Source organism: Vanellus vanellus (genome assembly GCF_965231255.1).
Source record: "Vanellus vanellus genome assembly, chromosome: 3".
Classification (NCBI taxonomy): Eukaryota; Metazoa; Chordata; class Aves; order Charadriiformes; family Charadriidae; genus Vanellus; species Vanellus vanellus.
This window is the reverse complement of record NC_138907.1, coordinates 66,281,244-66,305,846: the sequence shown is the minus strand read 5'-3', so window position 1 is coordinate 66,305,846 and position 24,603 is coordinate 66,281,244. Positions and strand designations below refer to the sequence as shown.

General features: G+C 42.4%; 1 protein-coding gene across 4 annotated transcripts in view; it reads left to right on the top strand.

Moving 5' to 3' along the window:
- Nucleotides 1-6,188: 6,188 nt before the first annotated feature.
- EYA4 (EYA transcriptional coactivator and phosphatase 4) overlaps nt 6,189-24,603 on the top strand; it is a 159,798-nt gene continuing 141,383 nt past the window's right edge. For 3 of the 4 annotated variants that reach the window (XM_082481523.1, XM_082481522.1, XM_082481520.1), the window contains exon 1: nt 6,189-6,326. The gene's annotated coding sequence lies outside the window, so the exon portion shown is untranslated. Of the gene's footprint in view, nt 6,327-8,344; nt 8,364-24,603 lie in introns of those variants that run through there. The other variant, XM_082481521.1, reaches the window with a different exon arrangement.

Below are 24,603 nucleotides of genomic sequence, written 5' to 3'. Positions count from 1 at the left end.
TCTTTTGTGCAGTTTACATGGGGCTACCTTGTAAGATCCCCGGGGCAGGGACTGTGCCTGCCACTGTGTTTACAGAGTGCAGTAAGACCTCCAAGCAGAACGTATACATTATGAGTAAATGTTAATAAGTAACCAAACGTAAATATAATAACTACATCCATAACTTATAATATATTACATAAACAGGCTGCACCAACTGGAAGAATGCAGAAGGCATGAACATTAATGATTCTTTCAGAGGACACTTATTGCGTCACAGCCAGAATGGAACAAATGTACCTCTTGCTGGGTGTCTTAAGATTTCAGTGCACAAAGAATGATCTAATAAGGAGCTTGCCCGCAGGATTAACTCACAGCCGTGTACAAAACAGAAGTCTACGACTGCTGTTTAAATGTCCTTAAAGTAACCCAAAGCAGTATATTTCTAAGCAGTATCTCTGAGATTCAGGATGAGGTCCTCACAGAGACTAAGACCTGAAGAGTCTGGTCAGGAATATCCTGGCACAAGACAACATTGCAATACTTTCTGAAAATGAAGGATAATGGTCCCTAAATGCTGTGCCCGGCTTTCTGCTTATTACCATACTTACAGTGCTGCAACGAAACTACCAGCTTAAATCTATATATACTTTTGGAGCTGTAATTTACAAGTTCAAAATGTCTAAAGTCTTCAAATAGAACATTTTAACAGAAGAAAGGAACTTGTACTTTGAAATAAAACAGGTTTTCTGAAAAACACTCTTTGACACAATTTTTTGGAATCTCTGCTTTTGATTTTATAGTTTTTCTGTGTTTCCTTCCTCTATTGCACACCACCTGCAAATAAATGAGTGAAATTGCCTGAGCTTCATTTAATCTTATACTACTAGAAGAATCAAATTCAATCATGCTCCTGGAAGAAACAAAGTTATTTTTAGTGTAACGGTAATATATAATGTCATTTGTAGCGTCATTTGGCAATGACATTTTTACTTTTATAAAAGATGTGAAAAAGCTCATGGCCAATTATTCTTTACTGAATATATGTTACTATATTATAATGCAATACATCAACAATGTGATGTTACAGTGTAGTAAAAAGTTCTTGGCATGAATCCGTATTTGAGTTTATAGCATAACAAGCTCAATTGTGCCGACAACAACATTGATGAATGCTTTGCCATTGGTTTCACTGGAAACCTCAACATGCCTGATGGTTGACGTAAACGTGACTACTCTGACATAGACCATTTCTGATCGGTGACAGTAAAATTATTATATCAATGTCTTTGGTCTATGCTACCTATACATGTAACTGAAAACTATTTTCAAAAAGCTGGGGCTTATTTGAGGATGCTTTAAATAGATTTATAGAAATAGCATGGTGGCCATCTCAAAGTTATTCTGCTGAAGAAAGTTGCAAATGGATATAAATAAGCAGAGAGAAGTCTTAAAAGATGGCTGAAATTCCTAGGAGTAATCGGAAAGTTGGGGAACTACATTTAATGTGAAACTGATAAAAAGCAAATACAAGGGAATTACACTAAGCAGCAGAACTAATGTTCAATGGAACAGATTAAAATGTTCGCCTTTTTATAAATCATCCAAGGATTGCTCTTTATTTTATTTGTGATGAAATGAAATCTGAATCAAAGTTCTACTGCCAGAATAAACACGGATGGATTTGGGGCACACCCTCAGCCTTTCCCCCAGCGCCAGAGGCTCTGGAGGTGAGATAACACCAGCCCTGACACCTCTCCCACCTCCCAACAACCTGACACACCGGCAGGTCGAAGAGCGACTTTCAGGCTACATCTGCCCTAGGAAATGGTCTGGGGCCATCTGCTAGGTAAGTGTTTCTTTAAGGCTAAAACTCGCATTATATCAACTCTTATTCCCCAGCACAGGACAGCTGGACCAGACAAAGCACCAGGAATGGTCCTTGGCCCATACCACATCCTGAACTGCACCAGAGCATTTTTTAGGAGAACACGAATTGGTGAGACCAAAACCATGATAAGAAGCAAGCTAACAGGTCTGTGTGCTAGCCCAGGCCAGTGCAGACATAGTTTTTGTGTCCCACCGTGACAGGGAAGACATGATTCAACAAAAATAAAAAATGTATGTCCCAGCATTTTCTCTGAGTAGGCTCCGTAAATTACTTACATGAAACTTCATGAAACATGAAGAAACAGTTATCTTGCTGGAAGCTGAGTGGGTCTCTCTCCCAGGGAGGAAAAAAAGATCCTGGTATATTTGCCGGATGCAAATTAAAATTATCAGGCACACATGCTTGATTTCTGCCTGCACAGCCAGCTGACAAATGCAGGTTTTCCTTTGCACTTAGCCAGCTTTGTTTCAAGCAAGCTTTAAAGACAAAACTAATTTCAGCGGGACTTTTGCCTGTGTATGGGATGCGGAACAGAGCCCTCTCCTGGTGAGCTCTGAAGATAATTGAGGACACCCCTGGCACCGTGTTTGGCACTGCCCGCAGCACATATCTATGTGATGAAGTAGTGAACGTAGGCACTCAAAATAAAATATTAGAAAAGCTCAGCTATTTGGAGCCACGGAACCTTATGATTGAGGTCAGATTTGTTTGGATTAAAAAAATATATGGAAATCTAAATAACAGCGAAATGATGGCATACTTGAAAACTGAAACCAAAAAATAGGTTATATAACATGCTTAAAGGCACAGTTGGCACTTCACAATGACTCGCCAGTTGTAACCTGCTTTTGAACCCACAGCTGAACCCTGCATGTCGAATTACTGAAAAGGGTGGGTCACCTTCTTTTTAAACCTGAAATCTGATAACCAGGGCAAAAGAACCCCCATTCATTCTTTCTTTTTGTGACTATAAAGCCATGAAGCACCAATAATAACCTTAAGTATACAGATCAACAAACTTTGCCTAATTAACACATTTTTGGATTTCATACTTGAACCGGACAATAAGAAGCCACATTTCAAAGCCCTGCTTTTGTAAAACAAAATTTACAAGTACCCAAACTGGATGCGGCGTATGGTAGGCACTTCAATAAATCATAACAATGATACATTGCCAAAATAGTGGCTGTCATTACATTTTCTCAGAATAACTAAGTATAATCCCTGTGCTTAAACAGCAACAACAAAATCTTATTGTCACTGAGATGCAACATGGAGGTATATTGGTTTCATTTCAAAATGATTTATGAAGATTCTAAAAACCATATTATTTGTAGTAACATATGCAAACATGATTATCTGGAACCATACTACTTATGGCTGTAATCTCTTTAGATGTCACAAGGTAAGTAGGGTTGGGTCTATAGTATTTGCATGGAAGACCTCCAAGGAAATTCCACGTTACTGTATGAACTGGTATTTGTGCAGGGCAACATTCTTCTGGTGACTCAGTATTGAACCGGTATAAGGTATATGATCACAAGCGCTGCCTTTATATAAGAGGTAAAAGCAAGGGTATCGAGCACTTGTGGTCATTAAACACCCTATGGTAGTTTTTCCAAGTGTAGGAGTGCCTGGCCAAATACCAGTCTAGATAATTACATCCTGCCTACTTACATTCCCCTGTTGCTTTAAATGGATAAGGTATTATTCTTCTATTCTGGTGTAAAAGTGGATCCTACAGCCCTTCCTTGGGCTCTGTTAGGACTATTTCTAGCATGACCTTCTCAATGCAGGGCTCTATATGGTCATGCAGAGTCACTTCTATGACTCAGTATATTGTGCTAGATTTCGGATTTGCCATCTTCTGAAATCACTTCCACTGAGCTCCCTGGAATTTACTTCAGCCCAAAGGCATCAATTTAATCAAAATCATCATTTAATTCCTACCTGTGAAAGTCATATTTACCATGAAACACTATGAAAAGTTAGTGTTTGATTATGAGATCAGTTTCTGTAGACCTTCCTTCAGTACATGTGACCCAGGCCGAATGCTCGTTAGTTTTGTGTGTGATCCTGCCTACTCTCACCAAAATCAATAGCAAAATAGCGATGTGGCTCAATGACAACAAGGCCAGGCCCCTTAATGGGAGACTTGCCTTGGGTCTGTACCATGTAACAGCAGTGTGATTCTCCCATCCCTCCTCAATTTGAAACATGTTACATCAAACAAAGATCATACATACTCTTTTCAAGTCAGCTGTATCTTACATTTTAAGAGAGGGTGCAACAGATGGTTAAAAGCTTGCTTTAAAGTGATACATCTATTAAAACAACCCATGTTACTAGGGGATTGTTCCCTGTAACAGGAATTTGCTTCCCTGAAGTAAAGTGGAAGGAAACCAGACTTCAGAAAACCTGCATTATCGTGTTCAAGGACCTCATGTTAGACCGCTGCCCTTCGCAAAATCCTCTCGCAAGGAAGGAGTTGTTAGCACGTTTCCCTACAGCAAGATGGGTGCTGGCATTAGTCACGACTGTTACTCTGCAGCAGGGTTGTCAATCGCAATTATTTCCTGCAAATCTGAGTGTGTCCGTCCCCGTCCCCCCCCCCGCCAGTTACTCTCTAAACTCTCAGTTTCAAAGTTCACTTCGTATTTCTGGCTTGTCCTACTCTGTGTCAGTTTGAAGGCTGGCTTTGGGGGGCTTTTTTAGTTTAAATGTTTTTCTAGCTGTATTTGTGTAGGTCAAAAGAGTTTTCCAAGTCTGTTCTCTTTCTGAGTGGCGAATCTCCCAAGACAGCAAATACAGGGTTTTTATAGACTTGTTTTCATGAAGATTTAGTCATCTTAAGTCTGAAATTATTTAGGAGAAAGATGACCATGTTAGTACAATTTGTTGAATGCAAATTATGAAATTCAAAGGAAGGCAGCTTGAGTAAAGTTATACTTTAAATAATATCACCGGATGCAAAGTAAGCAAATAGAAGGCAGGTAGGAAAGCATCTTCACAAATCCGGCCTTTTTTTTTTTTTTTTTTTATTTCACGTGACTTGCTGACCTCAAAAGCTTCTGACATTCAGTACTTCTGAAAACCAAGACTTTTCTCTCACATCTCTCTCCAGCTATAGGGCCTAACTTTTGCCTCTTTTGAATTTTTGACTTACACCCTTTGGAGAGTGAAGTTACTTGACAGAAGGAGGGTGATGCAGCTGGTTGAACAAGAGCCACCCAATCCACCCAGTGAAATAATACTCAGGAGGCAATCCAAGGTGAAGGCCAAGAGCATGAAATGTGACTAGGCTATCGGGGATTTTCTTCTGCTTCCCCACACTGGGTAGCAAAGAGGACCACAGGCAGCTGCTGAATTTCCAGCAGAAAAGAGCGTTCAGTTTCCAAGCAGGAAAGGACTTTGCCTCCATCCACACTGACCAGCTTGAGAGGAAGGAGACAAATGCATCCTATAAAAGGGTACAGCAACCGCTCCTGTTGTGTAGCACTTGAGCATACTTCATCATTCATATATACTCCCAACCTTCCCCAAAAGTCAGGATTACTTTACAGTATTGGTTTATGGTAGAAGAAACAAAAGGAAAGAGTGAAGAGCGGACTTTGGTACCTGTACTCAAGTGGATCAGCATTAGTCAACCGTGGGCTGACTCACCACCCATGCCCTTGAGGGGCCCTCTCCTTTGCCCCCATCACTACCGGCTGTAAGTGCCAGGGAGTAGCGAAGGGTCCAGGCCTTCGGCTGACGGCGGGCAGGGGCTACTTTGGAGGTAGGTGACAGCCGGGCCAGCCGGGGGGCCGCGGGGTGACCGCGGGCCGGGGCGGCGGCAGCAGCAGCGCAGGAATGCTGAGCGGGGCGGCGGGGACGGCCCGGGGGGCGGCGGGGGGAAGCCCGGGGGGCGGCGGGAGCTGCCCGGCTTCCCCTGGCGAGCGGGGGCCGGCACAGGGCTCAGCCCCGGCGGCACCTCCCGGCACAAGTGCAAAGCGGCGGCCCGGGGCTGCGCTGGCTCCTGCGCTCCCGGCCCCTTACCTCCCCGCTCCCGGGACGACCTTTTTGGAAGGGAGGGGGTTACCTTTCCTTAGCAAAGTCCCGTCCCTTGCCAGGGAAACTTTCTACGTGCCTGTGCGTGAGAGGCAACTAGTTGCATTCGCTGAAGTGAGAGGAGTGTTTGGCTTCTCCCGTACCAGCCTCCTCCTCCATCTCCCCCCCCCCCCCCCCGTCCCCCGTCCCCCGTCTCCCCTCCCGTTTTGCTCCGAGTTGCGCTTTATTTGTGTGTGGGGAAAGGGGGGGGGGGGGGGGGGGGAGAGACACGACTTGTAGAGGGGATGTCCTGTTTTTGCCAGAAGAACAGTGCAAAAGGGGAACCTCTGCTCGGAGAAGGGACGAGAATAAATAAATAAGGAGCAGCCCTAAAATAAAGGTAGCGGCGTATCCCGGCAGCGAGAAGGTGAGTGTCTCTCTTTGACTTCCCCGTCCCCGAGTCTCCCTCCCACCCCTTCTGCTCAGAGGTGGAGGAAACCGGTTCCCTGTCGCATGTGCATGTGGCCGTGGAGATGGGTGTGTGCGTGTGTTTAGGGTTTATTTAGCATTGTTTTCGTGTTGGTCCAAAACCAACCAACCAACCAACAACAACAAAGTTGCTGTAAAACAAACGTGATGGGAAGGAGCAGCGGAGCCGTCCGTCGCGGGGCAGAGACAGGCTTTTGCCCCCCGGCCCCACGCGAGTTTAATTGAAAAAAAAAAAAAAAAAACAAAAAAACAAACCCCAAAACAACTCCCCTGGTCTCCGGTGGGGACGGGTTGACTTTTTGCCCTCCCAGCCGGACTTTCTGCCTCTCTCCAGGTGACAGTCCCTGCCGTTTTGCCCTCACCCCTCTTCGACTGGTTGTTACTGTGGCTGCTGGGGTAAGCCCCCGAGAGAGGCGCACGCCGTTGCCGGCTGCCATCGCATTGTTCCCCGCTTGCGCCTCCCGCTCACCCCCGAAGCGGCGGGAATGGGGGGCGCGGGTTGCGCCCCGCCAGCAGCCGGGGGGGGGGGGGGGAGGGGAGGGAGGGGATGGATGCCGGCCCGACGGGGCCAGGCGGGAGGCAGGCCGGGCGGGAGGGCACCGCCGGCCGCCGGGTCGCCCCGCCACCCGACCGCGCCTGCGAGGGCCGGGGCTGGAGCCAGGGCCGGCGGCGGCTCGACCGGAGGCTGGGAGGTAACAAGTTTTCTGGCGGCGGGAAGCCCCCTCTTGCCGGAGCGGCATGAAAACAGGCAGGGACGGTAGCGAGCCCCTTCCCGAAACACCCGTTTCTGCCAGCGGGGCTGGGGCTGGGGCTTGGGCAGCGCGGGGGGGTGAAGCAGCTCGGCCGCGACCCGCAGGCGGCGGCGGCAGCCGGAGGTGGGTTCCGCCGGCCGCCCCCGGGCCCCGCGCTGCCCCAGCCGCCGGCAGCGCCCGGGGGGTCTCCGCTGCCTTCCCTCCTCCGGGCGGAGCGCGGCGGGCGTGCAGCCTTCGGGCGGCGGGCGGATGGGGCGGGCAGGCTGCCTCCCGGACGGCTGCCGCCTCTCCCGGTGTCCGAGGGGAGCGGGGACAGAGCTGCCCGTTGTTTCTTTTCCTCGCCGTTTCCTCCCCCTGAGGGATCCCTCTTGCCCTTCCCCTCCCCCGCCCCGGCTTGTTGTTGTTTGTTTTCTTTTTTTGTTTGTTTGTTTTTCTTGTGGTTTAAAGACAAAACGGTGCGTTTTCGGGTTGTCCCACCTCGCCCCCGCCCCCGCCGCCGGTCCCCGCTGCGCCGGGAGGACAGAGGCGCAGAAGAGCTCCGGCGCGGGGGTCCCGCCGCCCTTTCCGCCGGCGGTGCGGGGTCTTGTGTTTTGGTTTGAAAGCGTTTCCACGTGGGGAAGCCTCTGAGAGAGAGTGTGTGTGTGTGTGTGTGTGTGTGTGTGTGTGTGTGTGTGTACTTGATCCGTGAGGAGGTAACAGGATTCTCCGTGTTCAAACCCAGTGGGCTGTTGGCCATTAATTTGCCTCTCCGGCTGTCATTACAGACACTTCCAAAATCAGATACCCGCGGAAAACCGCCGGCTGGGTTTCACACGGCTCCGGCGGCCGTTCTCCCCGAGCCGCGGGGGCTCCGCGCCCTGCCCGGCCGGCGGGGGGTGCCCCGGGGCCGCCGCCCGGCACCCACCCGCGGGGCAGCGGCCCCGCCGCGCTTCCTACCGAGAAGGGAGAGCGGGATCCCACGGCAGCGCCGCTGCCAGTCAGTAATTGGCATCTAAAGTTTCGTTTACGTTTATGAAACTGCCGCTAAGAGCCAAGTGGGTACGGTGCTGCCTTCCCGTTATCCCGCGGGCAGGATTTAAAGCGGAGCACACGGAGGGACACGTTTATCTCGCGAGTGGCGATGTGAAATAGCTGCTATTTACAAAAATCCTGGGAGGCACGCTGTACCAGACAAGGGAGCGCTTGGGCCGGTTCGAGTTTAAGCATGAAGTCATGCTAGAACAGTAAGAAACCAGTATTTTCAGTTTTCTGAGTTGTGCTTTACTTGTTTCACTTGCCGAGACGAGAAAGCGTATCGAAGAGAAACTAATCAGTTTAGGTTTAGAGTGATGATTACAAAGCAAGCATCTTTTCTGTATGGTAAATATTTTTTTTTGGTCTGACCTCAGTGTTTATTTGTTATTTGAAGATTATACTTTGCATTAAAGCTCAGGTTCTATCATTGTTTCATTTCCTTAACACTCAAAAGACCAGTTTCGTAAAATGACTGTGGGTTTGGCTTTTTCTTCTAGTAATTCTGAAAATGCTGACGAACAACAAATATTTGCATACCTACAATATGTATCATACTGTGAGTAAAGTGGAAATACAGATTGACATTTATCTGTCTTCCCCGTGATTCTTCCTCTATGTTTGACGTCTAACATTAGCTGGGCTATGCCCGAAACAGCTCTTCTTGCTTTCTTTTGAAAATCATGGTATTTGTGTCACCAAATGTTCTTCAATCAAATTTAATAAAAATGAGAGGAGTACGTTGACAAATCTTTTATGTATCTTTTTTCAGACGATTCATGTGCAGTTATAAATCAAGCGTGTATATGGTTGTACTGCTAAAAAATTAGTTGAAGGTTACTCTTGCTGAATTTATATTTATTAATGGTTTCACAACGCTTTGCAATAGAAATTTATTCTTCTGTATGGATAATGCCAATGGGATAGATAAATTCTAAACAAGGAATTTAATGAGCAGAAAACTGGTGGGGTCCCAGTTAATTGCAGTTCCCAGTTAAAATGTTTCAAACAAGGCAACTAGAAATACAGCTATAGATAGTATCCTGTTGCATATTTTTAGCCTCTGATGCAAGCTTTGAGAGCTACTCTTTAAACTTTATGCAACTTTTATCTTTCAGTCCTAGAATTAATCAATGTTAAACGCTGGCATTTGGTATGGGACAGGTACCTGTCTGTTTCTTGGATGACCTGATGGTATTACACGATGTTCAATGCAATCTTCCAGTGTTAAAATTTAAACTGCTTTTTCCTCTATTAAATATGGAAGTTAATTCAGAAAGAAGAAAGAAATTCCTGGAATTTCTGTCAAATGCTCTAGGACGCAACTACTAATTTTTTCTGTGTTATCTTTTGCTTTCTTGAAAGCAGGGATTTTATGAACTCGGGGTAAAACAGGTCTCCCTTTTTATAAGGAGAGTTTATTCAGCATACTTCTATATTGCAGCTGCTGATCATATTTCATAGAGCTGTTAAAGCACTTAAAACCTAAAATTAGGTACTGTCTGGTAGTAAATATTTCAAATCACTCCTTGAAGAAATAAATAGAGAAGTGGGCTTTTAAAAAAAAGACGTTTTGAAATATATCGTTGAACAAAAGTAATCTTGCTTTACTTTTACTCAAAATAATGCAATTGCAATATAAATCACTGATTTCAACACAGTGTACTTTTTCCTTAAGTTTTTTTTTCATCCTCTGTACTTTTATTGTGATTTTGTACTGACTTTATTTGATATCATAACCTGGTACTTTGTTCAAGCCATGTTTACTGCGGCAACGCTTATATTAAGAGGTATCGAATTAACTTCTAGCATACCTGTACTTCCAGTGAGTATTCTTCTGATACTAAGAACTGAAACGTAAGTTCCCTTGCTTCCTGGTGTGCATGTTTCTGTATGGCTTTTAATCGCAGAAGGTGTACCCTTGGTTTTCTTTCCAGATTTAAGATGAGTTAATTTACAGATTAGTGGTTTTTAATTTGTGGTTTTTGTTGCATGGTAGTTTTCCATTTGTCTTTCAGTTGAACATGGGAATAGGCTTACTTACTCATTAACATTCATTTTTAGTATTGTCAGGATTTGCAAGAATGCAAACACAGGGGCATCGGACTAGCAGACATCTGTCAAGTTTACCAAGTGTTTTTAAAGCTTTTTGATTGCTCGGCACTAAACCGGGTCTGGCAGCAGAAACACTCAGATGTCTTTGGTTTTCACTTTGTACTTGAGAATCCAATGTTATTTCTACTGTCTAACGTATCTATAATCTTCTTGCCATTTTGCGATAGAAAAGCAGTAGTTATGTTGTGCAAGTGGAAGAAGAGCTTTGATATTTCGTCATCGATTGCGAGGTTTATAAGTGAACTTTTAATATGTGGTATTAACTTAATATGTGCTGTTTTTCTTTTTTCTTGGATTTAAATATTGTGTAAATGTGTGTCCAACTTAACCTTTTCTGTCATTGAAAAGTGCTAATTGATCTTGCTGGCCCTGACATAATAGTATAGTTTGATATTTGAAACCTTTCAGCTTTGGCATGGCCCTTTAATCACCCCTGAGATTTCAGGGCATGGTTCTACTGAAGGCATAAACTGCTACTCTTTTTAAAATGAAATAGAAATTGTTATTAAAAATAAATTATCTTTATGGTCCTTTAAAGCCAGTAGATGTTTTACCTATCTAAGCCGCAGGCTTTACAATATACATTAAAAACTTTCTGCTTTACTTGTATGTATTAGGTGACATTTTAGATGTTGCTGTACAGAAATCAAATTTTTATGAAATAATTTTTTTGGCCAAGTCCACACTTCTGTGTTGCAATGTTATTAAATCTGTCATTAAATCAGAAGTGCTTAAAGGAACTTGGATGCACTTTGCAGTGCGAAAGCTCAGATGTGAAGAGTGCTTATCTGTCAAGTAAAGAATAAAATTTATTTGAAAAGGCAATAAAACTTACATTTTTAGTCCACATTGTAGGTTGTAATAGTGCCAGAAGGATTCCTTTTGGGATGCCTGTAATACGGGACCCTGGTGAAAACTGTTTTAAAGCAGTTTCTTCTTTTTGTCTCTGAGCCTGAGAAGTGTGTCAAATAGCTGGCTTGCCTTTTGCTTTAATGTTAAACAGTAAAATTACGCTGATGATTGATTATCCTATATCAAAATGCATCACTGGGCAGTCTCACCCACAGGATTGTATATAGGCTAGTTGTCAGACTTTTGAGCACTATGTCAAATGCTAATGGCTGCCTGAGGAATACTAAAATTTAAACATTTTATTTTCAATTTGTTTAAAATTTCTTCATGGTAAGGGAAGATTATAATGAGGAGTGATTGTCTTCAGAACTTTGGGAGGTCCATGTAGCAGTGAGACTAGGATATATTTGGTCTTAAGCTACTAGGCTCAGGTACTAGACACTAAACTCTGATTTAGACTGCAATTACCATGGATTTGAAAAGCAGGATTTTGAAGGGTTTTTTTGTGCTAAATTCCTGTGGGGGTCTGTGTCTCTTTCCTAGAATTAAAAAAAAAAACAAAAACCAAACAACAACTTACGGTGATTTTCAATAAGCAACTGTCCATAGAAGTACAATGTAGCATGTACTGTTGCAGGACTATGTGTAGGGTTGTTTAATTGTATGTAATTTAAGTGCTCGCTGTGAAGGACTGTGTCTGGGCTGAGTGAATACTGTGTCTTTACAGCAGGGTAGCCTCCTATTGTGGCTGAACTGTACAATTTGACTAATTTGGAGCAGCAAATTGCAAAAAGACCTCCGAAGGCAACCTGCAAAATATGCACATATAGAAGACTAATTTTCATATAGTCGATAACTTTTTACTCACATATTTAAGTTAATACGTAATAGATTTTGATAACATTAACATTTATTACTATTGTGACGTGACCCGGTATAAGTTGACATTGTCAGCAGTATAAAAAGTTACTGCTGCTTTCCCTTTTTAATTGGGTAGATGCAGCAAGTAAGTATTCTGCTCTTGACACATATATAATTAAACCACAAAAACCTACATTAAAATACCACGGAGGGTCTGATTTAGACCACAAAAGTAAAAGAAATACAGAGCTGAGTTTGCAACTTTTCAAATAATTCTCCTCTATGACTATGTGTATGTAGCTATTGAAATCAATGCTGGTGCATGAGGTAATTGGAAACTTAGCTTGCTGTTTTGTGCCAGATCCTTAGCTGTTGCAAATTGGAGTAGGAATGTTGAAATTACTGGAGTGGTCTCACATTATGCCAGATGAGTATCTAGTCCTCTATTCTTAGTGCAGTCTGTTTTTTGGGGGAGGCATTGTAGGGTATTTTATATGTGTGAGATCACATGCACAGAGGAGTGATCCTGCAATACTTTTAGAAAAAACAAAGGAGAGTCAAATATAAATGTCAAAAGCATATATTCATGTTTTCTTCCATTTTAAGACATTTTCCTGTTCCTATGTTAGAATATATCTTTTTAGTTTTACAGCACTTTATAAATGACCACAGAAATGCCTTTTACAGTAATGTATTCCTAAAAATGATGCAGTTAGAAATATTGTTAATTGACTATGTTCTTTTAATTTCTTTCGGGCAACTTTGTTGCTCGTAGGAGTGGATAGTCAGGTTGCATTTACTCAGGGACGTTTCATGAATGCCAAGCCTATTCAGTAAAAGGTGTGCAGTCCATATACCGTGTTAAATCCCACCTGGATGATCCTTTTTATTTACTGTAGTATATTCCCGGAGAATCACAGAAAATGAAGTTCTCCTTATTCCCACGGGAGAGAAGCTAAACTGGCCTCTGTACACTCCAGTTTATGCATCCTGACATCATGCTATATGTGAGGTCTTTCTTCTAGCTCTCCTGTGTCCCAGCATAGACATGGTTTCAGAAAACCAGGCACGGCTCAGGCAGCTTATGCACATTTCCTCTGCCAAGTTCTAGCAGTGCAACTCAGCCTCCGCCTCATGTTCCTGGTCTGGTCTTCTTAACGTCGAGAACTAGGGAGGTAGAAACTAATAGGGCTGAGTGGTATAGAGGTTTTACAAACGGAATAATTATATTCTGGGAAAGGGTCCCCAAAATAAAATTTTCAGGTTACCCCGAGGCAAAATTTGGAACTGTGGTAGGTTTTCCAAGTGGAAAGATTAAAATACTTTTCCACTCAGCCACCTATTTTTATGTTTATTCTAATCTGGTGTGATAGAAGGAGCTGGTGTAATGTTCACATTAATTTGGTTCAGTTGATCGCTCCTTCAGAGAAGCAGCTTTTGTGTTCAAAGCACTGTCCGAGTGCTGAGCTCACTGTGCAGCGGCATGGCTGGGAGTCACCTGCAAGAAGAGGAGTAGGGTCTATCAGCTAAAATGGCCACCTGGTGTGTTTCCTAGTCATTTCTGGTAGCTATTTAGCTACGATTCAGCCTGTTTTCCAATTTTCTGATGAAACTACAGTCTATTTTCTCAATGTGAATAGTCAGATTTTTGACTTAAGACAAAAGAAATGGAAGGAATTCCTCCTCGGTAGTAGTGAAACTACCCATCTTTTGGGAGTCTTAGATCTGCATTGAAGGAAGTCCAGGATTGGAACTGCAGCTCGAGAGATGTTGTCAGATCAGGACTAAGCCTGCAGCAGTTTGATTGTGAGATCTGTAGGAAGAGGTCCACTCAAGAGAGTTGGGGTTGTTCAGCCTGGTGAAGAGAAGGCTCCGGGGAGACCTTATAGCAGCCCTCTAGTACCTAAAGGGGGCCTACAGGATGGGGCCTACAGGAAAAATGGAGAGGGACTCTTTGTCAGGGAGTGTAGCAATAGGACGAGGAGTAACGGCTTTAAACTGAAAGAGGGTGGATTTAGATTAGATATCAGGAAGAAATTCTTTACTCTGAGGGTGGTGAGACACTGGAACAGGTTGCCCAGGGAAGTTGTGGGTGCCCCATTGCTGGAAGTGTTCAAGACTAGGCTGGATGGGGCTTTGAGCAACCTGGCCTAGTGGAACCCCCATGGCAGGGGGGTTGGAACTGGATGATCTTCAAAGTCCCTTCCAACTCTAACCATTCTATGATTCTACGATTTTGCTCTGGTTTTACATAGTTTGCTAGCTGTATTGGTTCATAGTAACAGTAATCTGCATGTGACTCGTTGCTGTGTGTGACCAATCGTATCTGAAGTTCCTGCATCCATCCGTGTTCTGTGGCAGAGGACAGAAGAACGCAAAGCTATGGTTTCACGTTTGGTGGCAGTGCTTCTTAAGCAGCCCTTTACCCCTCCTCTGCCGGCCACTCGTTTAAGCTGGATCCGTTCCTTGCTGTGGTTCACAAACAGCTGTGCTGGCAGCGAGGCAAAGGTCGGAATGAGTGGCAGCGCCCGCGCTGCCGAACCTGGCACCGGTGCCGCAGAAATAGTTGCGGAACCACAGTCTCCGTTACCTAATCTGCCACCTCTATTAACTGAAGTGCAGGGTCAAGTCTGCGGGATAGGTGGAATTTTTCAGAATGAAAACATTGTCTACGGAAACGATCCCTTGATATTTCACCAAAAGGTTTTGTTGATGTGGTCTTTTTTAACTAAAACTAAAGTCGCTGCATATAATTTGCAGATATGTGTGCAGGGAAAGTTACGGTACCTTCGGAGGGGACAGCTATGATGTTCTCGAAGGCAGGAGTTCAAATGTGATACCAGACGACAGAACTTTTCCAGGTCTGTTCAGGGCTGTCCCAAAGCTGGGCTCACAGGGGACAGGCAGAGCGTGAACCGCACTAGAAGGAGAACAGCCGAGGGCCGCAGCACTCATGACGGGCTGCTTTCTTTCACCACTCTTCCTGGGGAAAGAAGTGGAATAATTTCTCAAAAGTGGCCATTACTTAGCTGTGCCCGTAGACAAGTGCTCAATTTATAGCAACTATTTTTGATTAGTCTCCACTGTCACAAAGTATTAACTTACATGCTAACACATTCCAAATGCCTTTTGTATGTTGTTCCCATATAACACTGAAATATGCACGCTATACCGCATCACGGGTTTATGAACACTGGAGCACGCCAAACTAGCGATATTGTTTTTGATGTGAGTACAAGTTTGATTTCTAGAGATAAGAGTAGTGATGTAATAATGTTCTGTAAGGGTTTTGAGTTGATGTGACTTTTTGATTAAGAAACTTGAAGGATTACCAAATCAACTTGGCACAAACGAAATGGGTTAAACAGCAAACGAAAGGAGAGATTTCAAAAATACTTACTTGTTAATGAGTCTTTAAAGAGGACAGCATTACAAAGAGTTTTTCAGGGGCTAGGCATCAAATCAAAAACTATTATTTTACCTGTGACCCAAAGATTAGTATGTTGTACAAGAAGTAATGCCTTTGATTAGATCAACTGCTGACCTAATAAGAGAGATCTTTCTTCTTACAAATTCCTTGCACATGTGTCGTTAGACTATAATGCTACAGTACCGCTACTACGAAGACTGATGGAAGAGTAAATAACGAAGAGAGCAGATCGCTAAGAGTAGTCTGGCTTGTTCAGCAAACTGCGAGGAAGCAAACAGTATGAGCTTCACTACAAGGCAGCGGTCTATTTAAAAAAACAACTGGAGGCCACAGCAAATGATAAGGATGGTATCATAGCCAGAAAAGGCGTTGTTACATTTCCTTTGTGGACAGGATGGGTGCAGCTACTGCTGGAAAGCTGTGCCCTCTTTTAGCTTTAGAAAGGAAGCTTGAAAAATTGGAGAAGTTTCAGTTATAAGACCAGAGGAGTAATTAAACAATTGGAAACATGTCTTCCACAGGATGAGCAGATGTTAGTTTACCAAAGGAGAATGTTTGATCATAGCTAATAAATATCTCAACGGGGGAAGGGAAATCTGGTAACGGATCCATTGTCAAAGCGGTTGTAATTAAAATCTGGAAATACCCGTTTTTCACAAGTACTTTGTGTTGCACTCTTAGTGGTGGCTCTTAGTGCGAGAGACTCACCTGTGGGATTGCTGAGCTGTTCCATGAACTTCACGGCATTTCAGTCGTGTATGGAGACTGCTGATGGGCCAGGAGCCGAAATGAGTGCAGACAGCTCTTGTGAGGATGAGTAGCATAAAAAATGTAGACTACACAGCACTTCTAACATGGGTTTTAGTGTTTGTGCTGCCCAGAGTGGCACATAGGAATTTTGCTACTCTTCATCTGTTGTGTTCTGATGGTTTCGGTTAACTTGATAGCCGCGGTGCAGCAGTGTTAGGTTTGATGAATAATAATTGTCCTTCCGTTCTGTAGGAAACTGCCTCAGCTGTGTGCTGGCACCAGCAGGAGTTCTTTATTCTGGGACAGTTTTGCATCCACTTTTTTTCCCCCCATTGTTCAGTAATTCCTCAAGAATGGAACACTTTCTCAAACACAGTATTTAGGGGTTAGTGTCAACTTTAATTAAGGAAAAAGTTGCATTTCTCCCACCAAACCAGAACCAAAGTACCCATGTTTATTTTTGGTGGCTTTATTTTTATATTTCTTTCTGGCATTTCAAAATGTTCCATTGAAGAACTGTATGTGAAACACTTGCAGTAACAGGAATGGCAGCTGCCGGTCAGGGGTGGGCAGTGACGCTGACAGCTGAAAAGGAAGGGCAAGCTGCGAGCTTCCTCCTTCATCAGGATGTTTCTAGGAATCTTAGAGAGTATTTGAACTTCTTTAGTAACTATCATTGCATACTCATGCTGCTGAATACACTTCAAACTGTGGCATGGCATTTTAAAACAAATCAGGTACATAGATAATTCGCTCTCACGACTTTCATTTGAACATGTGATTGGATTCTTTGGGTTAATTTATCCAGCCTTGTAAAACTGCTGTTTGCCTTGACCTGGAGGATGTGCGCATTTTTAAGTTCTCCTAAATTCTAAAATGATAAATAGGGTTTCTGTTTTAGAAATAACCTTTATTGTTGCCTTATGTTATATTTGTGTAACAAGATGGGTTTTTTTAATGGGTGAAAGGTAAATTTGACATGTATTTTGGGGAGAGGAAATAATAAATCATGAATCTTTTCAAGTTGACAGTGTCTCTTTAAGTATTCTGGCTAAGCGAGCATAGCCTTTTTCTTTCTGTTTTCAGTGGCTTGTTTATAGAGAACGAAATGTTTTATTTGGTTTGTTTTCAGCTATTTTCTACAAAAAAAGAGAAGGAAAATGTCTCAGAAATTAAGCAAAATATGCCATGTAGTAAAAACAAAAATCTTTCCCCCTAAAAAAATCTGGTTGTTCAAAACATTGAAATGGCCAGCTAGTAGGAAAATAAAACTAAAAATTTTATTAGAATTCTAAAAGAGTATGCTTCTGTCTGTGGCGTCTTTGCATTACTTTTTTTTTTTTCCCTGGGAACCATCTTTCTTTTTGGTAAGGATTGTGTGGGTTTTATCAATCATGAGTTTGAAAACACCGTGTTTAATTTTTTTGCAAATCAATTTCCCTTTATTTTTAGGGGAACACAGTGGGATTCTAGATTAGATTTGTTTACTAATCCAAGCCAGAAACCCTCTCAGCATTTGTTTTATTTATTTCTGGCTGGAATATTCTGTAATTGATTAATCTGGAGTGAGTCAGAAGAGGTCTGTGTAGCTGCATGCCTTATCTAAGCATGAGTGAAGAGGTCTCTCACAGTTGGGAAGCCCCCAAGCATCGGTGGATTCGCAGCTCTGGTTTCAATCTCGGCAATTTCACGGCGCATTGTGCAATGTTAGAACAAGGGAGGAATTGCTGAGTTTATAATTCCGTGCGCTGAAATTCTTAAAGCTAATCCTTCTTTTTTGTTGCACAGGTATGGGATGGGAGTGGTAGGAAGAGTAGGGGAGTCAGTTTTAGCCGTATTCAGGTACCTGTAAAATTGGTACCCGGTTTTGCAAGGGAGAGAATTGCTACACTGAAGTATTATTTTACCTAAAGTCAATGAGATACAGTGCTTGCAGTTGTTTACCACTTGCCAAGAAGTCTTTCCGTTTTCCTGTTTTCCCACTTGTTTTGTTGTATTATGATAAGGGCACAGCAGGCAGATTTCTTGTGTTAGACCCTTTCCATTTCTTACCTGTTTTACACACCTAACTGATGCAGAGACCTCATGGTCTGTGTTGCTCTGCTTTTTTGTCTTGATGCCTGCTTTTGACTGGTCCCAAATGGTTTGGGGGACTTGTTTCTACATTAGAAGTACCTGCTGCAGAGCGGGAATATCATCTTAATTTTTCTTGAGTGAAATGTCCACAAGTACCACACAAGCAATGCCACCCTTCAGGAAACTGAGTCCAAGGAAGCAAAACTGCACTAAACTAACAGTGATACAAATGTTCACCAAAGACCACGCAGAATTTGCAAGGCTGTGTGTAACAAACGTAAAGTGACCGGCATGAAAGACAGTTATCTGACTTGAATTTTGAGAGGTTTTCAGTGTATTACAGTTTGGTGGCACAACTTGTGTCTGCTTTGATTGCCATATTTAATGTCTGGCATGAATTCACATGCTCAGAAAACAAGATGGAAAGAACAAATTCTGTCCCAGTTATAGATGTGTAATTTTTCAGGGGAGGGAGAAGGTAAAAGGAAACTAGATGAGCACAGAACTATAAACACCTGATGGGTGTTGAAGACCCCTTCCCTGTTCTTAACATACATGATAACCCGATATGGATAAGTCTTTTGTCCCAAATGGGGAAATGGCTGAGCTGTGTTACCAGGAACAAACACTCTTTCATCTCCAGCAGGGACAACAGGCACACCCTAGATCTTCTGTGAATTTGAGCTTTGGGTTTATGTCGTGGTTTAGGCCAAAATCCACTACTGGGGACCTGAGGGACCCCAGATGGGACCGACAGATGCTCCCCTCTACCCCTCTTCAAAGAGAGAGGCAGAGGAGGAAAAAGAGACTTATGAGTTTAGAAGGAACTAAACTATTTTAATGAAATATTTATAATAAAATAAAAAGAAATAATGAAAAATATATACAAAACCGTATCAAGCTCCCGAGATACTGAACAAAATTGGTTCTGTTTTACCTCAAACTGGGACAGTTTATCAGTGTCCTGATGATAGAATACCAGGATTTTTTTTTTAATTCCCATTTTGGTTTCTCGTGCTAATAATGTCTGACACTGCACCTTGAAATGTATTCATTTCAGAAGCATGGTTTCGATATACATTAGAATATGTATTGTATAGCCAGTATATACATTAGAATATATACTGTATACCCAGTTTAGACATATGCATGTTCTGATGCACATCCATGCCGGATACTGTGCTGGGATGAGAATGGGTCCTGAAGGGTGCCCGGTGCAGCTCCCTCCGTCTCACTGGTACACTCTCACCCATGGATTTGCTGCGAGAGTGAGGGCTCTTCTTTACAGAGGAAGCGGCTGGGTCCGTTTGCTTCTCAGCCTATCCTGGAAATCCCTCCCGTATTCCTTCCCTGTAAATAAGCAGCAGGACAGTGTGCGTGGTTGCAGTAGGCAGGAAATCCATCTGTGCTCAGAGGCTTACGGCAGTTGTGTGAGTTGTTGTATCAACTCCTAGAGTAATTCTGATCAGTCAAGAGAAGGAATACTGTATCTCCTCTATTTAAGCAACGAATCTGCAAATGCAAATTGATGTCGGCAGATGCTCAGCAGAAAACCGAACCCAGCGAAGTTGATTTCCCTCCGCCAGGGGCCGCTGGCCGCGCTCGGAGCTAAAATAAGCTGCGGAGCGGGGCTGGCAGGGACGCGGGCCTTTCAGCTGCGGACCGGGGGCTCTGGGTAAGGCAGGAGCTCACGTTTTGGAGGTCACTAATAGATGGGGAAGTGGGTCCCGGGCCTGCTACAAAGGGTTCCAGAAAGCTCTAAAACTTCCCCAAGGGTAAAATTCTCATCCTCAGCAAGCCGAAAGGGGACTGAAACCAAACTGGTGCGAAGAGAGCCGTACCTAACCCTCTAGGGATGACAGCCCGAGGAAGAAAGAAGTATTAGAAGAGGAAGAAGGGAAAGACAGATGTTCTATATTTCCCTTAATTCGGTAGACTGCGGAGCAAGATTTGTTTCTACAATGCAATTTGAGTGTTTCAGGAGGCTCATTTCACTCGCCTCGATATCGGGAGGTGAAGAGCAGTTATCAGAATCACAGAATCGCAGAATTTTCAGAGTTGGAAGGGACCTCTAGAGATCATCTAGTCCAACTCTCCTGCTAAAGCAGGATTGCCTAGAGCACAAGTTACCTCAGCTAAGCCTAAGCAGGCACGCACGATTCCCGAGCTACTTGTACTTCCTGCAAGGATCCTTCTGATTGAAAGGAATGCAAAAAGAAAAATTTGAGAGCTAAAAAGAAAATAATAAAAAAATTAAATTCTGTATGCTTTCTCTCCACCTGCCACTTTTCCTCAGGAAAGCAGTACATGTACCTGACCAGCTCGTACTGTCAGGATGGCTTTGCTTGCCTTTTTAGCTGTTCATTATGTTTATGGTATTTAAAATTTGTTAGTACTTTGCTCTCTCTTGAAGTCAGATATAGATAATAATGTTTCTCACTGTTTTTTTCCACTAACGAATTGTTTGTATTAGGGTTGACACTTTTTTCAAGAAAACACAACACTTGTATAAGAGAAAACACAAAAGCCAAAGAGACTAAAAATTAGTTAATATAAATATATATAAATTTAAATTAGTTCTAAAATTAGTTAGAAATATATGAAGCAACAGCTTTTCTGAGATTATGTTGAGAGCTGAGTTTTCATTTTGCCATAAGATAAGAAAGCTGATGTCTTCTTTTTATACCAAAGCACGGACAGACAGTGATCTCCAGTTTCTAGAAAGTCCTATGATTATTATTTTTATTTTATTTTAAAAGTGCGTGCTAATGGTTTCACTTGAGCTTTGAAGAAAGCTAGGTTATAAAGCACATGAATCTCATTCCTCGTCTGGGGCATGGATCTTTCTTCTTTTCCAAATGTGATACTATTAGGGGTGGAGAAAGAAGTATGTTTTTACTGTCCAAAATGCAGTTTTGGACTGTAGATACAGGCTAAGTTGAAATTCTAATAAATCAGAATTTGTTTTCCTTTTAATTTAGGTTATATTTTATCTCTTTACATGAGACTATATGGGATATGCAGAAGAAATGCTTGAATGTTAGGGGGTGCCTGTGTGTTACTGCTGTACCCTCTCTCCTCTTCCTTCAAAGAAATGAGTTTCATGAGAAACAACTAGCATGAAATCATCTAATTTAGTGAGACTGCAGTGCATATGCACCAGTGCCTTGCACTGATTCTAGCGCAATTAATTTGCTCAATACCTGCCTTGCATGACCTTTCACAGTGCCTCAGATGTGCTTCACTCTCCTCTGATGTTCTGTAGGAAGGGTGCAAACCCCGACAGCGACTTGCCTGAGGCTGGGGGAGTTCAGACCTTGCAGCATGTCCTCATTTGTTGGCATCTTACTGTTGCACGTTCTGCATACATTTGTTTGCAGTTATAAGCACTAAGTACTTCTACTATCACAGTTTTCTGAAGTAGAGCACTAGAAAATGAGAAATTGCTCTATTTACGACCACTTCTCACTTAACATTTTGACTCTCAGCCTGTGGCTGTGATAGGAATGAGTTCTTCATTGTGGCTGTGAATTAATTGTGTTAACCACAGCAGCATCCTTTCTGTTTATTCCCTAGGCTTCTTATCAATACATTTCAAAACGTAAAAAACAATATAGCAAATTTGACTGGAATCCTACAGCTCCTGTACTATCCTGCCAGAACATCACCATGGTATAACCTCAGTAGAAGTAGGTGTTCTTCAGGTGAAACAAAATAAAAAGAACCTGGCAATGTGCCCAAGGGGATTATCATGTGAAAAAAATTGTTGTGATAGAAACTAAGGACATAATTTCATCTAACATGAATTCATTTAAGAAGACCAACTCCTAGTGGAACAAGAGAACTTTCTTCCTAAGTTTTTGAGTTGAAGTGAGAGGGAGGAAAATTTTTGTCTGATGGCCAAACTCCTCTTCCAGATGATGGGTTCTTCGTGGAGCTCCGTCTCTCCATCTGGCTGACTGGAGGGCCTGAAGCAGCCTCTGAAATACTGTGGGGAAACGTCAAGTGCTTTAAGGCTGTTTTTTACCGGCGGATCCCCAGGCTTCACAGTCTGTCTTGAGCTTGTGAAAATTGCAGCACTGCTTACTAGATATCCCATAGAAAATGAAACTGCCTCAGTCAGTTGTTTATTTGTTGCGATCCTAATTTTCTGAAGAAATCATTGCGAGGGGAGAGATCACGTCCTTGCTGCCTTACATTTTCAGTCATTTACAAAGCGGTGTGCAGCAGATCCTCAAGTAGTTTTTTATTTTTTTGTAACTTATGGGTGTATCTCCGGGAGGAAACACATGTTTCTCCTCATGGTCGAGTCCTGGAAGTTGCAGTTTAAATTTGATGAAGTGTTTTATTCCCCCAGATAAAAATAAATAAATAAAAAATTAGATTTAAATGCATTTGTTGATGAGGAAAGTCAGGAATCCTCCTAATTAAGACGTTTCTTAGAAAGGTAAAATTTTTATCTGGGAGCATAAAACACTTCATCAGTTTTAAAGCCACATCTGCAAGGACTGGATCAAGAGCAGAAACAGGCATTTTTCTTCATTCTGGCTTGTCTGTGAGTTTAAGACTTTTAACAACAGTTTTAAAAATATTTAAACCGAGTTAGAAACGCTTGCAATATAATAGGGATAAGAGTGCCCTCCCTCCCTCTGTTTTTAATCTGGTTCTCTTGATGGGATAAACTACAAGGTTGAATTGGTAACTGGATTATTGCCTCATAAAACAGCACGAGGTTACTATTATCCTTTAATTTTATATCGTTATTAGGGAGTAATGTTGGTCTTATTTAAATCACTGACTTCTCTAATGGTTTTTCTCCTCTTTTACAAATTTATAAAACTAAACCCTAAAGGATTTGGTCTAAGTGCAATTGGCATAACTGCCATTATAAAAATCATTGTGTTAGCAGTTGGTTATAATCAGCCACTTTAACTGGGCTCAAAATGTAGCAGGATTTAGCGGTTGGTAGGTAGAATACTGATAAAATATTAATTCTGAATTTTCTTTTACAAAGCTCCATTTCCAGTAAGAGTATTCCAATTTTGGGGCAGTGTGAAGATAAACAACAGAGGTTACTATGATCTATAGAAACTATTATAATATAGCATGTTCGCGCAAAGGATATATTAACACATTGAGTATTTCTGCAAAGATTAAACAAGCTTGTCTTTGATTTGCAATGCAGTAAAGTAAGTTCAAAAATTAGTGAAGGTCAGTCTTTTTTAGAAGGTGAGTAATACAAGTGGCATATTCAGTGACGTGTTCCAGTGGATACATCCATCTGAATTTTGGGACACAACACACATATTGTGGGTGAGTCACAGGCAGTTATTAATAGTAAAACTCCTGTTGGACTTGCATGGTCAGGATGTATTTAAAATATTGATACACTTTGTTTTCTAACAAAAAATGTGACATCCATCTGTTGATTTCAGTATGCTTTAGTTAGGATCACGACCAATATGGAAAGAAACATGAATATGGATCTGGCTGTTATGGTATGGCTCCATACTAGAATTGTAGTTGAGTTTCCCACAAAAAGTGATGGATCTGTCATCTTCAGCGACCGACAGACAGAATTAGAGCATTTAATGTTTAAATGCAAGCCAGGTACTGACTTGCAGTCGATAAACTTAGAAACTAGTCAAACAATTTGTTCCAAATCTTGTACTTTACTAATGAGTGCTTGACTGTTGCTTTCCGCAGGCAATCTTACTTATGCAATAACATCCAGACTTTTCAAATGCTTAAGTAAATTAAATCAGATTTTGTGTTTAAGTTTTGCGTGGAATATTTGAGGATTGGTTGTGAAAATTCGCCTTTATGTTTGGAATTGCCTCCATTGGCAGGGGCTGCCGCAGGAAATGCCACGTAGAGCTGCTTTGTCTCAAAATACCCATTGTTCTTGGTAGGCTCCTCTCTGAAATTTGCCTGTAGCGGGTGTTTTAAAGAAGCCTTTCTATTCCCCTTTTGTCTCCATTGGACAAAGACTGCAGAAGATTTTTATAAACACAAGGGTGTGGGCTCCACTTTGTCCGAAAAACCATGGGAGGTGGTCACTGTTTTGGTGAAAGCATCGTGGGTGAAGATGTTGATGTCTTGGATCCCTCTGAACCGGAGACTGAAGCCATTTTGAAGAACAGGAATTATTTTCAGCTTTCTGATACGATGAAATACATGCAACATGATTTGCTTGCTATTGGTCTTTTCCTTCTGTAACATCATGGCAAAAGTTAATGAAATGAAAATGAAGAACTTTTTGAAACTTAGAGAAGAGGGCAGGAAAACAGGAGGGTGTAATCTGGTGGCAGGAAAAAGGGGAAATAAAGGTGAGACTGGAGAGAAAGTAGACTAGGGCTGTCTACGTT